We start from the raw sequence: 16,487 nt of genomic DNA, 5'->3' as shown, positions 1-16,487 counted from the left end.
ATATTCTTTATGAATGGTGTTTCGCTGAGTCTATTAGATTTGTTTGCCCTCCCAGGAACTATGAGGTTGAACATGCTGAATGATGACACGGGAAGGCAATCCCATGTTAAAAATACACAAAGTAAATGAAATGTTCACAGATGACCCAGGAGTTTGTTTACTTACACTTGTACAGTCTAATCTCCTTGCCCAGAGACTTTTCTTTTTATTCATGTTTGGATCAGATTTTTTAATCTTAAACTTAAAATACCGAAATGGCAACATCAAAGCACTTTGTACTAAGCAGCATGCCTCTTCGTCAATAATCATAAGCTGCCAAATAAATAATTATTTCTGGATTGAAGTTCCTAAGATATCAAGAGTTGTTTCAGCACTGGCTGGTGTAGCTCAGTTGTTGGTTGGGCATCTCTATGTTTTTATTAATATTTTCATCTTTTAACATACTTAAATTCTTTGTAGAAGAAGGAAGGCAAAATAATTCATTCTCATAATTTTTAACTTCATAATCAGTTTCTACTTGAGAAACTTCTAGCACTCTACTATGAATTTTTCAATTTTTATCATTCAATTTTTATCATTCAAGATAAGAACATCTCCAACTAAAACTAAAGCTATCAGAAATATCAGTTTCCAAGACTTTTGTGCCCAAATGGTTTGTACACCCTCTTATTAGATGGCACCTAAAAATGCTTGATAAGATATAAGAATTAACCTTTTAAATGCACAGAAAAGCTCACAAGAAGCTCAAAGACAAAAATAAATAAAAAGAAGCACAGAGAGTATAGGCAATGATGCCAGCAACTGCCCTTAGAGACATTTGACAATCTCTCATAACCAAGCTGCACTGTCCAATACTGTAGCCACTAGGCACATGTAGCTATTTAATTTTAAACTAATTAGTTAGGTAAAATTTTAAGTTCCTTTTCTTTCTCAAACTAGCCACATTCCAAATATGGCTATAACTGTTGTATTAGCACAGATATATAGTATTTCCAGTTACAGAAAATTCTATTGGACAATGCAGAAGGGCTTTCAGAATTAACAGTTTGCATAGGATAAAGCCAAACCTTTACACTATATAATATGGGAAGTCAGACTACAGATAAGCACATAATAAAGCCTGGCAACTAAAGGACTAGATCATCAATAAAAGTAATAAACTATGAAAAAATAAATACCCCAAAGGGATGCTATAAGGAAAGTTCTGCCAAGTCTAGGTTTATTCATGTTTAGGGAGGGGAAAGAGAGTATTCCCTGGAAATCTATAAACAAACCAACCTTCACAAGGGCTTCAAGTTCAAGTTCAAACTACTTGTATGTTGAGAAAATCTTAAGCCTAGAAATTAAGTGGCCCTGGGTTGACAGTGTCCTCAACTGCAAATTCCCCCTGGGAGAAAGTAGTATTAACTCAGTTCTCATAAGCATTTCCATAATTGAAAGCATAATAAAAAATGAGCTCAAAATGTAAAACTATGCATAATAAGCAAAATTCAACAAAAATAAATAGATTACTCAAAAAACCTTTTTAAAAAGAACAGCAATGCTTCCAAATACAATATAAAATGGAAACTATGAATAAAAAAGAAGGAAACAGATTTGAAGAATCAAATGAAAAATAGAGACTGCCAAACCTGTCAGTTAGAATTAAGTGATCATAGTGGTACACCACTGAAATTTAGCAGTTGTTTGTTACACAGCAAAAGATGGCTAATGCAGAGGATAAATGTTAATTTTAAATGCAAGTTAATTTGTGAGTTTTAATTTTACTAAAATATTTTACTCACTAAATTTGTGAATATATACATACACATACATAATACCATTTATATAGTTCCAAACTACGTAAAATTAGCAATATGTTCTTTAGAGACATATGCCTATTCTAACTAGTAATAGACAAACATGGTAATTAAACATACCTCCGACATGCTTCCCATTGGCTAATCAGGGTGATATGCAAATTAACTGCCAACCAAGATGGCGGCCAGCAGCCAGGCAGCTGAAGCCAACAGGAGGCTTGCTTGCTCCAGTGACGGAGGAAGCCAAGGTTCCCCGCCTGCCGCTGCCCGCCGCTGAGCTGCACTCTAAGAAACAATGTTGCAATTATAGAAGCTAAACAAACCCCAGAAACCTGCTTTCAGCCAGCCAGGCCTCAGAGCTGGAGTTGCAACAGTTTTTCAATTATAGAAGCCAAACAAACCCCTGATACCTGCTTTCAGCAGCCAAAGTCTCAGAGCTGGAGCCGAGCCTCAAAGCTAAAGCCGGCTCTCAGCTCCAGTGACAGCCATACAAGGTAAATAAATCCCAGAATAAAAAAAAAAAAAAGGAAATGTCGGGAGCTTCAGTCACCCGCCAGCCTGAAAATGGCCCTCAGCCCCTCACCCAGACTGGCCAAGCACCCCAGTGGGGACCCCCACCCAGAAGGGTGTGTGACCAGCTGCAAACAACCATCAACCCCTCATCCAGGCTGGCCAGGCACCCAAGCGGGTCCCCCACCTTGATCCGGGACACCCTTCAGGGCAAACCAGCCGACCCCCACCCATGCACCAGGCCTCTATCTTATATAGTAACAGGGTAATATGCAAACTAACCCTAACAGCAGAAGGACTGGGAATGACTGGTCACTATGACACACACTGACCACCAGGGGGCAGACACTCAATGCAGGAGCTGCCCTCTGGTGGTCAGGGCGCTCACACATGGGAGGAGCTTTGCTCAGCCACAAGCCAGGCTGATGGCTGCCAGTACAGCGGTGGTGGTGGGAGCCTCTTCTGCCTCCTCAGCAGCGCTAAGGATGTCCGACTGCAGTTTAGGCCTGCTCCCCACTGGCAAGTGGACATCCCCGAGGGCTGCCAGGCTGCCAGAGGGATGTCTGATTGCCATCTTAGGTCCAATCCCCCGGGGAGCAGGCCTAAGCCAGCAGGTGGTCATCCCCTGAGGGGTCCCAGACTGCGAGAGGGCACAGGCCAGGCTGAGTGACTCCCCCGCACCCCCAAGTGCACAAATTTTTGTGCACCGGGCCTCTAGTCTGTAATAATAAAAGTGTAATATGCTAATTAGACCAGGTAGCCAAACAACCTTCCGGATGACCTTCCAGACAAAGCTGCGGCTGCAAGGGCCGAGCCCCTTGCACGAATTTTGTTTATCGGGCCTCTAGTCTATAGTAATAAAAGCGTAATATGCTAATTAGACCAGATGTCCTTCCGGATGACCTTCCGGACAAAGTTGAGGCTGTGCGGGAAGCCCGGGTCCCGGGTGCCAGAGGGAAGCCAGTGTTGGCAGCAGGAGGAAGGAAGGCCTATTCTTGCACAGATATCGTGCATCTGGCCTCTAGTATAATTATAACTATGAACAAAAGCAAGAGTTGACACTGATGGCTTCCTCAGGAAAATAAAATGTAGTAGTGTGGAGATGTGCTCCAAGAGGTACTAGTAATATCACTTAAACTGAGGGAGGGGATAGTATGGACATCAGTATATTAGATTGTATAACACATATTACATATAGTTTTTTGTATAAATGTAATATTTTAATATAAAAAAGTGAAAATTTTCCAATAAAATTCAGAAATAAAATGATTATAAATAAAAGTAACCTAATATATGTAAATGTCATAAAGGAGTTAAGTGCACTTATAATCTTTAAGCCATAATTAAGAGGAAGAAACAGCCCTAACCAGTTTGGCTCAGTGGATAGAGCGTCGGCCTGCGGACTCAAGGGTCCCAGGTTGGATTCCGGTCAAGGGCATGTACCTTGGCTGCGGGAACATCCCCAGCAGGGGGCGTGCAGGAGGCAGCTGATCGATGCTTCTCGCTCATTGATGTTTCTAACTCTCTATCCCTCTCCCTTCCTCTCTGTAAAAAATCAATAAAATATATTTTTTTAAAAAAAAGAGGTAGAAACAGATGTGGTAACTCATTTACTCTTTAAAAGTTAAAGACAAATACAAGTGACAGCTAGTTCCACTACAAATTGCAAGATGGCTTTTCTGTGCAACACATTATCCACATGTAGAACCAGCTGGCCTACCCAAAGAGCTGTCCCATTTGTGACGTCTGATCTCAGCTGTCTAATCACTGAAGCTTCTGATCTCATCTTCACCACTGTGTAATCCAAATTCATTTTCTAGTAGAAAATCCTAGATCCTTTTTTGCTAAATTGCTATTTGTTGAACTGACATTCCAAGAGAAAGCTTAAGAAAATTCCCTTCATTGAAGCATTTGTAATCGCAAAAAAAATTATAAACAATTTAAATGTACAATAATAAGGGATTGACTAAATGAATGTTAATTTACACATAATGGACTATCATGCACAATTGTAAAATGTCTCACAGAAATCTGACAATGAATGTATGCTCTGCAATGTGCTTTATGCAACTTTCTCACAACCAGCAAGATGTAATAAAAAATTGTGCCTCAACCAATTTAAATTTATTTACAAAAGACTTATAAACCAATACTTAAATGATTAATGTTCAGTGCTTAAACTTAAAAGACAGATAACATACAAATTTACTATCATTCAACAAGTATTTGCTGAGCAGCTATTATGAGTCAGGCAGTGCTCTAGGCTCTGAAGACACAGCCATGAACAAAATAAAGAACCTGTTCCCCATGGAACTTACATCATAGTGATTTTAGTGCCTTTTTTTCTTAATTCAGATACACAGTTTATTAGTTCAAATATATTATGTCAGGGCAGAGTCCCAGGTAACATATTCTCATTCCAGATAAAGAAATAACCTTAGTTAATATTAAGGTCATTCTTTATTGACATAGAAGGTCTCACCACTGTACTTTCACAATTCTTGAGCTTTCTATTAAAAAATGCTTTTTCTGTAATCTATACTCCCTGAAACATAATGCTAAATTCCCACAATTTTAAGTATTTTCCCAGCTCAAGAGAAGTAAAGCAAATCTTTTATTGCTTCAGTAAAAGGTTTGTTTATCCTATTCACTAAATCAACAAAATACTTCCTGCTAAAAAGATCAGAGAATGAGATGGGCAAAATGAGAAATCTTTTGGTTTCCTCAGTTTGTTTACACGTGTATGTTAATGAAGCATCAGATAAGAATGAGGTCTAATTTCCCCATCTACAGGTGGAATTTAAGTTAGGTTTCCAAAAGGACTTATCAAATTCTGGTAGCTTTAGGCTAGTCAACATGTCAACTTCTAAGTAGTTAGGAAAACAAATGTCCCTTCTAAGGCCTCCTTACTTATCTGTTACAGAGGCGGGATCTTTTAAAAGTGGCTTAGAATTTGTTTACATGTCACATTTGCCTAATTCTCTCGATATATACTATCAGAACTGTACATAATTCCTGAGCTCTACAGATAAAAGTTAAAGTGAAAGATACAATACCTCTGATTTTCAGGAGCTGACATCCTTTTAAAAGTGAGTAAAAAATTACAGACTGCCAACTACAATAGTATGCACTATACCTGACACCATGAGACATATAAAGAAAAGCAGACCTGATCTCTAGCTGGATTCTTAACACAAGACTGCATCCATCCATTCATTCAGGAAATACTAACTCAGGCATACAATAATGCAAAAACTTCTCAAGGGGCTTCAGATACAACAATCAAGAGAAACCTGTATAGTGATTACCAGAGGGAAAAGAGGGTAGTGGGAGGTAGGAGAGGGTAAAGAGAGGATAAATGATTATGAAAGAAAACTTGACTTGGGATGGTGACCACAAAAGACTATATACAGATAATGTATTATAGAATTGTACCTGAAACCTATATACTTTTATTAACCAATAAAATGAGAGAGAGAGAGAAAGAGAGAGAGAGAGAGAGAGAGAGAGAGAGAGACCTGGTTCCAGAATCCTGGGCTAACAGAATACATTCAGGACAGAAGTACCAAGGGAAACCAGAGTGAGATGAGAGTTAAGAGCTTCAGCTCATGCAAAGGCCAAAAATACACATATTTACAGTTGAAGAGAGGAAGATTCATATAGGATGTCAATAAACTTGAAATTCAGCAAGTTGATGACAGACCTTGTTAAAAAAAAAATTAAATCACGCAATATATAGGAAGTCCCAGATACATATAGACCAGCTCTGCCATTAACCAGTTCTAGAAATTCAGATCAAGTCACATCACTTCTCTAACCCTGTTTCTTTATCTATAAAATTACAATTAAAATTTCCAACCTGTCTACCACTCAAAATTATCATGGGTTATGCATAAAAAATGCTTTGGTAAACTAAATATCTTATATATTTGTCATATGTATTAATACTGATCCATTTTTGGTCTTACAATATAAAATAAAGGAGTTGAAATACAATTTTAAGTTCTTGTTCTAGCACTGAAAGATTTATGACCTAAAAACTTATTTTAATTCACTGGGTAATTAAGAAAGAGTCTAGCTTCCTTAGCATTATAAACAGGATCAGTTGATCATAACCAGATATGAACTGAAACAAACTAATCTAAAATGTTGGTTATTTTTAAAAATGGGCCCGATTTAAATGACACTTAGAAGAGAGTCAAAATGGCTATTAACAGTGAAATAATCAAAGGTAACCCTAAGATTGAGGGGAGAACCTAGATGGCATTCTGCTGGCAATCCTGTGACAGCAAATCATCAACTTTGGAGGAAAACTTTTTTGTAATAGAAAAATATTTCCCAAGCAAATCTGAGGAAGGAGCTTAGAATTCAAAATGGTAATAAAAAGCTGGGTCAAAACAAAGTGTGATATAAACTGATGAAGAATGGGGCTCAAGCACCCCAAAAGCAATTCCTTAAAAATTCTCTTAAGCAATTAATGTAGATAATCGGCTAATGGTAACTACTCTTAGCAGCAATTTGAATACATATTCTAAAATATTACTTTTTTTAGTCTACTACTTCACAATCAGACTCTTCTACCTAGTCTTTATGTTCTAATAACTAAGCATCTAACTGGGAAAGTAAAACACAAACACATGAAAAATTGCATAAAAGGCAAGATAAGGGATATGCATTTCCAACAAAGATAAACCAGGTATTACAGATCAACCTTCTTGCTTGAAAAGAAAGCTAGACCAAAAAAATATATACATTAAGTATATTTTTAAATTGTTAAAAATATCAGAGGGTATAAATTGGTACAACCACTTTGGAAAACTGTTTGCTAGTAACTGTATTTATATTTATATATTTATTCACATTTTCCTATTACTCAATAATTCCATTCCTAGGAATATATCCAAAAAAAGGGAGTACATATGTTCAACAAAATACATACATTATATATATATATAAAAATGTTCTTAGAAACTTTATTATAATAGCCAAAAACTGGAGACAATTAAATGTCTATTAAGAGTAGAATGGACAAATAAACTGTGACACAATCATGTATTAGGCTACCTCTAAGGCGGAGTGTATTTTCCAACAATGGTCACTGCATTATTTCTGGTCTCACATGATGTTCCAGAATTATGCCTCTCCCCAACAGGAGGCAGAATCCATTTTTTTATCTCTTTAAACCTGGGTAGACTCATAACTGCCTCAAAGAATAGACTGAAGTGGAAATAATACTGAATAAGCTTCATATAGGATGTCAAGGCCAAGTCACAGAAGCCAAAATAGCGTCTGTCTGGCTCACTGGCTCTTCGCTCCCGTTCTCACCACATGTGGGTGGGACGCTTGCCCTTGGAACCTAGCCACCACGTAGTGAGCATGCTCAGGCCACATGTAGGTGTTCTGTCATCAACCACCAGACATGTGAGCAAACCTTCAAACAATACTAGACTCAACCTTCAAGCAAACCTACTTGAAAGCAAATGAAACAGAGGTGAACATTGCCCAAACTGTAGATTTATAAGGGGGTACAAAATGTTTTCATCACTGAAGTCACTGAGGTGTGAGACAATTTTTTAGGTGCCACAGTGCCCAGAACAAGTTCAGAGCAATAAAAAAGAAACACCACTGCTACATGCAACAACATAGCTGAATCTCACTGACACAATACAATGTTGAATGAAAGAAGGCAGACATAAGATACTACATACTGTATGATACCATTCTGATGAAAAACTAGAAAATGCAAAACTAGTCTATGGTGACAGAAAATTGAGTAATTGATACCTGAGGCAGGAGAGGAAGGTAGTATAATTGGGAAGGAGTGTGACAGAGCCTCCTGGGGTGGCAAAAATGTCCTATATATTGAAGTGGGCATGGTAATATACACTTAATTACATTTATAAAAACTCCTTAAGGTATACATTTAAGATTAGTACATATTTTTATATGTTTAATATACCTTCATTTTAAAAAAAGGGGGGGGAGGGGACACAAAGACCTAACAATATAATGAGGAATTACCAGCTACAGAGATAACAGGAATCCAGAATGGGGAGCATAGCATTTTACTCCTGGGATTGTTTGCCTAATCAAAACAGGTGCCTGAGAGGCTAAAATGCACTTAGGCAGACTTACAGGCTAAGAAGACAAAATATCAGAGTACAAGATCCACCAAAGGAACCACTCCCTGCTCTCAAATGAGACCTTAAAAAGCCGAATCCCAGAAGAATGGACAGCCCAGAAGTAAACTAAATAACTCCTTGTACAGACTCCCAAAAAAATCTGTTTGGATAAAGGTGATCCTAAGTGCCTGGCAAAAGTCTTACTAAATCTATAATTACTTTTAGGAATACTTTTTCAAATACAATAAACAATACATAACCATAGGTAAGCCAGCACATAAGGAGATTAGCTCCTCGTGAAATAACACACCACAAAACAAACAGAAAACCTAGAAGACTCTGAGGTAGAGCTGCCATGCTTACTCTGTCCAAAGAGATATGTGCAAAGCTTGAAATTTTCTTAAAATATATTTTTTATTGATTTTACAGAGGAAAGGAGAGGGAGAGAGACAGAAGCATCAATGATGAGAGAGAATCATCGATGGGCTGCCTCCTGCATGCCCCACACTGGGGATCAAGCCCGCAACCTAGACAAGTGCCCTGATGGGTAATCAAACCATGACCTCCTGTTTCATAGGTGAAGCTCAACCACTGAGCCATGCAGGCCAGGCAGAGCTTGAAAATTTTGACGGGAAATTAGAAACTATTTCTAATCTGCTAAATTAGAAACTATTATAGCAGATTTTTAAAACATCAAATTGAAACTTTAGGATGAAAAATACAATAACCAAAATTAAGAACCCAGACAATACATGTAAGAACAGGTTAGACCAGTGGTTCTCAACCTGTGGGTCGCGACGCCTTTGGTGGTCGAACGACCCTTTCACAGGGGTCGCCTAAGACCATCCTGCATATCAGATATTTACATTACGATTCATAACAGTAGCAACATTACAGTTATGAAGTAGCAATGAAAATAATTGTATGGTTGGGTCACAACATGAGGAACTATATTTAAAGGGCCAGAAGGTTGAGAACCACTGGATTAGACAAAGACGAGGATGAATTTAGTAAAGATAGGCCAGAATAAAATATCCACAACAAAAAAGAAACAAAAGAACAGAAAATATAAAAAACAGGTGAAATACATAGAGAATTCGGTGAGATCCAACACTGAATATAACTGACACCCTAGAAGGATAGATCTGGGGAAGAAGCAATATTTGAAGAGATGATGATTGTGAACTATAAAAAACTGGTGAAATACATTAAGTCACGGCATCAAAAGGTATTTATCCCAAGAGAGAAAAGAAAATAGAGAAAATCATCTGAAATCAGAAGAAGAAAATCCTTAAAACAGTCTGACAAAGAAACAAATTATAAACAAGAAAGCAATAAATTGCAGCTGACTTCTCAATAGAAATAAAGTCAAATAGTTTAGAATAATCTCTTCTCCAAAAATAACACATAAGGATATGTATTTATAGATCCCCAATCCAGAATTTTATACCTAGCTAAATGTATCTTTCAAGAATGTAGGTGAACTAAAAAACATCCTCAGACAAACAAAAAGTTTGAAAATCTGTCAATACTAATCCTCTTTAAAGAAAATACTAAAAGTATTCTTCAGGCAGAAGAAAAACTATTCCAAATGAAAGGTCAGTAATACAAAAAGAAATTTTAAAAAATACAATAAGTCTAATTGAATAATAACAGCATAAAACAACAGAAAAACTTCTTTGGGAATTAAGTATACAATACATATATGTACGTATGCATATCTATATAATAAAAGCCTAAGCGACCATTACGGCAGAACAACCAGAACGACTATGATGCACACTGACTACCAGGGAGCAGACACTCAATGCAGGAGCTGCCCCCTGGTGGTCAGTGTGCTCCCACAGGGGGAGCACCGCTCAGCCAGAAGCCGGGCTCACCACTGGCGAGTGCAGCGGCAGCAGGAGCCTCTCCCGCCTCTACAGCAGCACTAAGGAGCAGTGAGCGGAGCAGTAAGCAGTGAGCAGGTGGGCAGTAAGGAGCGGAGGATCCCAGACTGTAAGAGGGATGTCCTCTGAGGAGTCCTGGACTGCGAGAGGGCGCAGGCCTGGCTGAGGGCCCCGCCCCACCCCTCCAGTACACAAATTTCGTGCACCAGGCCTCTAGTATACATATATGCACTTGAGTGTCTGCTCCCTGGTAGTCAGTGCACATCATAGCGACTGGTCGTTCTGGTTGTTCTGCCGTAATGGTCCCTTAGGCTTTTATTATATAGATATGCATATGTACATGGTAACAACGAAATAGGTAATAAAAGGACATTGGCTTTAATGTTTTTATCTGCATTAAAGAATGCATTATCTGAAAAAAGGGTGAAAGTTTCAATTGATGTTGCACTGTGGTAAGTCAAGAATACATTAGAATTTCTTAGACAAACACTGAAAGAATAGTAATGTATATATATATATATATATATATATATATATAATCCCAAGCTAATAAAAAATGAGGAAGTGAAATAATTATTTTGAAAAAATCAACCCAAAACAAGACTATAAAGAGAAAAAAAGAACATGAAACATGTTGAGACAAATAGATTTTTTAAAATTTTTTTAATTGATTTTAAAGAGGAAGGAAGAGGGAGAGAGAGGCAGAAACATCAGTAATAAGAGAGAATAACTGATCAGCTGCCTCCTGAAACCCGGGCATGTGCCCTGACCAGGAATCAAGCCGTGACCTCCTAGTTCATAGGCCGATGCTCAACAACTGAACCACATGGCTGGGCAGATTTTTTTTAATTTTAAACATTAATGTCAGTAGTCACTGTATGCCACTTCATTAATTTTTATAACAAACACTGGTAAAATACACAGAAATATTTAGCCCACACACAAATACCTAATCTTAATTTCAACCTCCTCATCTATTTGATTTTTTTCCATTGTGACTAACTTTTCAAAACCTTATCTTTTCTTATGTTACCACAGATAGGCTATTGAGCATTAAAATGTCCAAAAACGAAACAGGAATAAAAAGCACCAAGAACTAACTGGCTTATAAATACTGCATTAATTCCATAATAAAATATTAATTTGCCTTTACTGATCTATATAACATTGCTAACTGAAATTCACACATTAAGAAGCTTAAAATGATATCCTCTCACTTATTTCATGAAAACATTCCTCTAATATTTTTAATTCACTTGCTAATTCAGTGAAAGGAAAATTCCAGGATAAAATTTTACCTTTTTCTACACTCATCAATGTTAGCAAGACACAGGTGCAACGTGTACCTCTATCAGAGAATATTTAATGTCTTTAGAACCAAAAACACTTAAGCAAACAAGACATGAAACTCCAGTCACTCCTGATCTTCCTAGAAGCAAATTAAACTCCTGTTATTTACTAATTTTATTTTATTTTTTAGGGTAGATTGGTATTCGTATTTTGTGAGTAGATATTCTAAATAAGGTAGTCTAAGCTCTTCTAAAGAAAAATGCCATCAAGGTTAAATCAAAATATTATACTGACATCAGTATATAATACTATGCTGATATCAGATGACAGTATCTCTGTAAGGACATTAAAGAATCTTTTATTTAACATCTAATTCCAGTTTTAGAGATATAAAAACTAACAAGTAGCGGTGCCAGAGTTATGACAGTAGACACCAAAGTGTGCAGTCATTTCCAGTTCTAGTGCAGTTAGAGTTCACTAGATTGACGGCCTTTCTATAATTGCTATGGAACAAGATGATTAGAGTATGGTGCCAAGAACCTTCTCTATACAACTAACAGTGGTTGCTTCCGTGCCATGTAAGGCACTAATAAACACGCATTCTTATCTAACTTTCTCAACAGTTTCTTCAAGGGCTGTATACGTGCTCTTCTCTCATCCTCAAAGGGTCCCACCCACCCACCTCCCCTTTGCAACTAGCATATCTTTCTCATCCTTCAAGTCTGATAAGTCACTTCCTCAGGATAGCTTCTCCTGACACCTCCAAATCAAGTCAGGTTCCTTACTTACATGTCAGAACTCCCTGTACTCTACTTCAAATTTTCAAAAGACTTATGTACCCTATTGCTAAAAACAAGGTACCTTGAGGTCTTGGAGTATGTTAAAGGCACTCAAGAAATATCTGTTCAATAAACAAACTTAAATTTATGTTCCCCAATTTTACAAAAACAAAACAAATTTGAAATGTAAATTAATTGCATGAAGCGAAATAGCCTGGAAATGGCACAGACCAGTAGAGAAACCAAGTGTTTGTGACTCTAATTCCCATGCTCTATTCCCACATGCTATAATGAAGTGTGCTAGAAGGCAGAATTCTTTCAGGTTAGTATTATCTTTGTATTGACTTCCACTGTAAAAATTGAGACAGTTTTTAAAAGGGAAAAATATGAATCTCTAAACATAAGTAAATCACATCTAAGAAGACAATATGCCTTCCAAAAATCACACTGAAGGGACAAATTATAACTTTCAGGTAATAAACAGTCTGAGTATTGTTTATAACAATATCACTGCACTAAAACAAGAATGGTTAAAGTGAAATTGCAAACATAAACCACAAAATGTAATCTCTTCTCTCTTTCTCTCTATCTGAAGCAGAAAGTATTGTTGCTAAATCTTTTGCCAGCTTCAAACTGTCTTTTCATCGCTAGCACTTTGTAAGCAAAATAATTTTTTCAATTTGCCACTAGCTTGAATTTACTGGCCTCTTTTTCACCCATTTCCACTGGCTACAAAATGTAACAGTAACTTGACATAGATAAGCACATGTTGGCAAAGATTGGCCAGTGTAACCTCTGCTTGGCACTGGAGGCCCAGCCCAGTCTGGGTCCACATGCCCGGAAGTTGTCTTGGTTCCCAATGATGCTAAAGGATGACCAGTCCATTAACGGATGGTGTCAAAGCTGTCACTTCTTTCTGACTTGTTTAACCAATGGCAGTTGTCCTTACTAGGAGCTATTTCATGTCAAAACACTGTTCAAACTGGTAATGGGATATCCTTACCAAAAACAAGTTACAAGAGACTGACAAGTCCAGTTAAAACCAATAAGGAGGCACCAACACCAACCAAGACTTAATGTTTGGCACACAATGCTCTTTGAATGCCTTTGTGACAACTCAAAGGAATTTCTGTTAACTCGGGAGACCTCTACTTGAAATTAAGACTATGGTTTTCCTTTAAAAATTAATTTCTACTTTTATTAGCATAATTTTTTTTCTTTTGACATATTTCAATTGTCTATGTAGCATACAACATAGGATTAACATCCATTCTGAGTAATAAACTAGTCTATCTTTACGAACTTTATTATAAAAGAGAAGCAAACTCAAATATATTTCTTAACTTTCGGGTCTGATGGAATGAGAAATAAAACCAAATAAACCACCCTGGACGATGGGGCTCAGTTGGTTGGAGCACTGTCCCCTACACCGAAAAGTCCCTGGGTTCGATTCCCAGTCAGGGCACAGACCCAGGATGCGGGTTCATCTCAAGTGGGGTGCCTAAGGAAGGGAACCGATCCATGGCCTCTCTCTCTCCCTCTCCCTCACTTCCTCCTTCTCCCTCTAAAATCAATGGAAACATACCCTTGGGTGAGGATTAAGAAAAAAGAAGAAAAAAAGGCAAGTCAACCACTGTTTCCTTGATGCTGGCTAATTTTAATTCTCATGAAGGTGACTTCATGAAAGAAAAAAGGTACCCTCATTTCCTCCAACAGAACTTCCCTGAGGTTCGACCTATGAGGGAGTCGACCAAGGCGCTCTTTAAAGTTCTGTCCAACTTGGCTGAGCTACAAAATATTAAGTATCTAACCCAAAGACTTCATTCTCTTTAGAGATGGGTTAAGATAGAGCTGAAACCACTTTCTTCCAGCCAACGAAATATCCAGGGTCGTGTCCCCACTTTTCTTTTCCACTTGTGTCACGTTTTTCCAATGGCTGGGCACTGCCCATTCAAAAAAACCTTTCCCAGCCGCGCTCCCGCTGAAGCCCACGGACGGGGAAGCACCTGCACGGTGAAACGGGAAGGGGCGGGGGAGAGGAGCTCCATCTCCCTCGGTCAGCCGTGCCCACGGGCGGGTTCACACGCCTCCCGTCTTCAGGCTCTGAAACACCTGCGAGCGGCCATCCCCACGCCGCAGCCACGCCAGGCCGGCGCGAGGCGGTCCCCGCGACCTCTCCCGCCAGCTCCGCACCGAGGCACCGATTTCCAGGCTCGGCGCGTCCCGCCCGCCCCGCGCCCGGTGGAAACAAAGTTCCCGGCGAGAAGGCGGGCGCTCCTTTCCATGCACGAAGTTTGCCTCCGTCCTGCCCGCTGGGGCTCCGGGGGCCGCAAGTGAAACTTGCCAGGGAGACGCGTCTCGGGGGCCGAAACTTGCTCGGGGCGCAGCGGGCAGCGGGTCTCCCTCCCCGCGACCCCCTCGCCGCCCGCAGCAGGTCGCCCCGCGCCGCCCCGGCGGACCCGCCACGCACGCCCCCGCGCCCCGCGCCCCCCACCCGGCGCCCGCCTACCTGTCAATCACACCCGGGGGACCCCACAATCCTGGTTCCGAGGGGGACAAGGGCGGCCCCGCCAACGTTTGCGGAGCCCGCCCCCCGCGAGCGCCCAGGGGCGTCCGCCGCGCGCGTCCCCCTCCCCCGGGTCCGAGAATGGCGGCGTCCGGCTCCCCGGGGCCAAGTCGGATCCCTGCCCCGGAGGAAACCCGGGAGACGCGCGGGCGGCAGGCGAGGGGAAGGGAAGTTACCTCCGGACGGTCCCGGCGGAGGCAGCGGAGGGCGCGGAGCAGGGCGTCCCGGTGGCCCAGCGGGTCTCGCGCGGCGGCGGCTACCGCAGTGCCCTCCGCCCCATTGTTTCCCTTCCAGGAGGATCCCCGCGAAGCCGAGCCCGGGAACCAGGAAGTTCCCGACCCGACACCTCCTGCCGCCGCTATGGAAACGGCCCCGCCTCCCGGGCCGGCCCGGGACCCCGCCTCCGCGCAGCCGCCCCGCCCGCCTCACGGGCCGCTGCCAACCGTCGCCGCCGCGGCCGCGGCTGCCGCCATCTTGGCGGCCCCTTCCCGGCGGCCCCAGCCGCCCCGCGTTCCCGCCGCCGGGGGCGCGCCCGGCTCCCGGCGGGAAGCCCGGCGCTGAGGCTCGGACCCGGGCGCGGAGGGAGAGGGCGGGGCGGGGGTGCCCGGGGGGCCCTGGAGGCGCCGCGGGGATGGGCAGCCGGCACCTGGGGCCGGGGGAGGACCGGGGGGGGGGCGGGACCGCGGGAGGTCCCCGAGGAGTCCCGGAGAGCGGGGTCCCCGCGGCCGATGGCCTGGGCTTTCCTTCCTGAGGCCACTGCTCAGCCGCGCCCCCCCCCCCCGCCCCCGAGGCCACGGGCTTCACGTCCCGGTGCCTCCGGTTCCCTCTGAAAGTGGCGCAATGACAGCGCCCCCGGGAGGGCTGTGACCGGCCCCAGCGCAGCGGCACCGCGGGGCAGTGCCCGGGGACACTCCGCTCAGCCGACGGCATGGCTCTGGCGGTGCCCAGTGCTCTCCTTTCCCAGCACCGGCATCTCGGGGTTCCGATCGACGCGGCTCTGGGGAGGCTGCTGTGCAAAACCCCGTTCTACCTGCAAGGTCTCAAACGCTCATCCTTCGTCCCCTCTGTCTCCAGGTCAGCTTTCCTTTTTAATTCCACGGAAGCTGTCAGGAGTTTTCATCTCCAGAGCTCCCCTGACGAGGTGCCAGGAAGGGTGAATGCTGTCAACTTTCCAGCACTGGAGGTGCTGCAGTTAGACGGTGGATCCGATAGGAGCTAGAAAAGTTGGGCTGTGCGAACGGGAAGGCTTCCTGTCCTGGTTCCGGGGACGGGAGGACGGGAGCTGGCCGCTCCGCCCGGTGCGGTGCCCTCCACTTCCCCGCAGGTGAGACTGGCACTGAGACCTGGGTGCTGGGTGCCACGTGGGCGAGGAGGGACGAAGGAGGTCACATCTTGGCAGACTTGAAGAACTATACGGAAGACTAGGTCTCAGGTGGTCCCCAAGGCTCCTGGCTCACACGTGTGATCTTATTTGGACACTTTTAAGAAAATACAAATGTATACTTCCCTTTGGGTCTTTTTTTTTTTTTTTT

The 16,487-nt window shown here is 42.0% G+C and overlaps 1 protein-coding gene across 6 annotated transcripts in view; it reads right to left on the bottom strand.

The window, feature by feature from the left end:
- The window catches only part of USP6NL (USP6 N-terminal like), a 179,389-nt gene extending 163,110 nt beyond the window's left edge, over positions 1 to 16,279 (bottom strand). For 4 of the 6 annotated variants that reach the window (XM_036341238.1, XM_036341220.1, XM_036341246.1 and 1 more), the window contains exon 1: positions 15,132 to 15,270. The gene's annotated coding sequence lies outside the window, so the exon portion shown is untranslated. Of the gene's footprint in view, positions 1 to 15,131; positions 15,271 to 15,985 lie in introns of those variants that run through there. The other 2 variants (XM_036341229.1, XM_036341203.1) reach the window with 1 other exon arrangement.
- Positions 16,280 to 16,487: the final 208 nt, after the last annotated feature.

The sequence above is a fragment of the Myotis myotis genome, unplaced genomic scaffold (assembly GCF_014108235.1).
Source record: "Myotis myotis isolate mMyoMyo1 unplaced genomic scaffold, mMyoMyo1.p scaffold_m19_p_1, whole genome shotgun sequence".
NCBI lineage: Eukaryota > Metazoa > Chordata > Mammalia > Chiroptera > Vespertilionidae > Myotis > Myotis myotis.
Note: the sequence above shows the minus strand (reverse complement) of the source record. Positions and strands in the feature narration are given on the sequence as shown.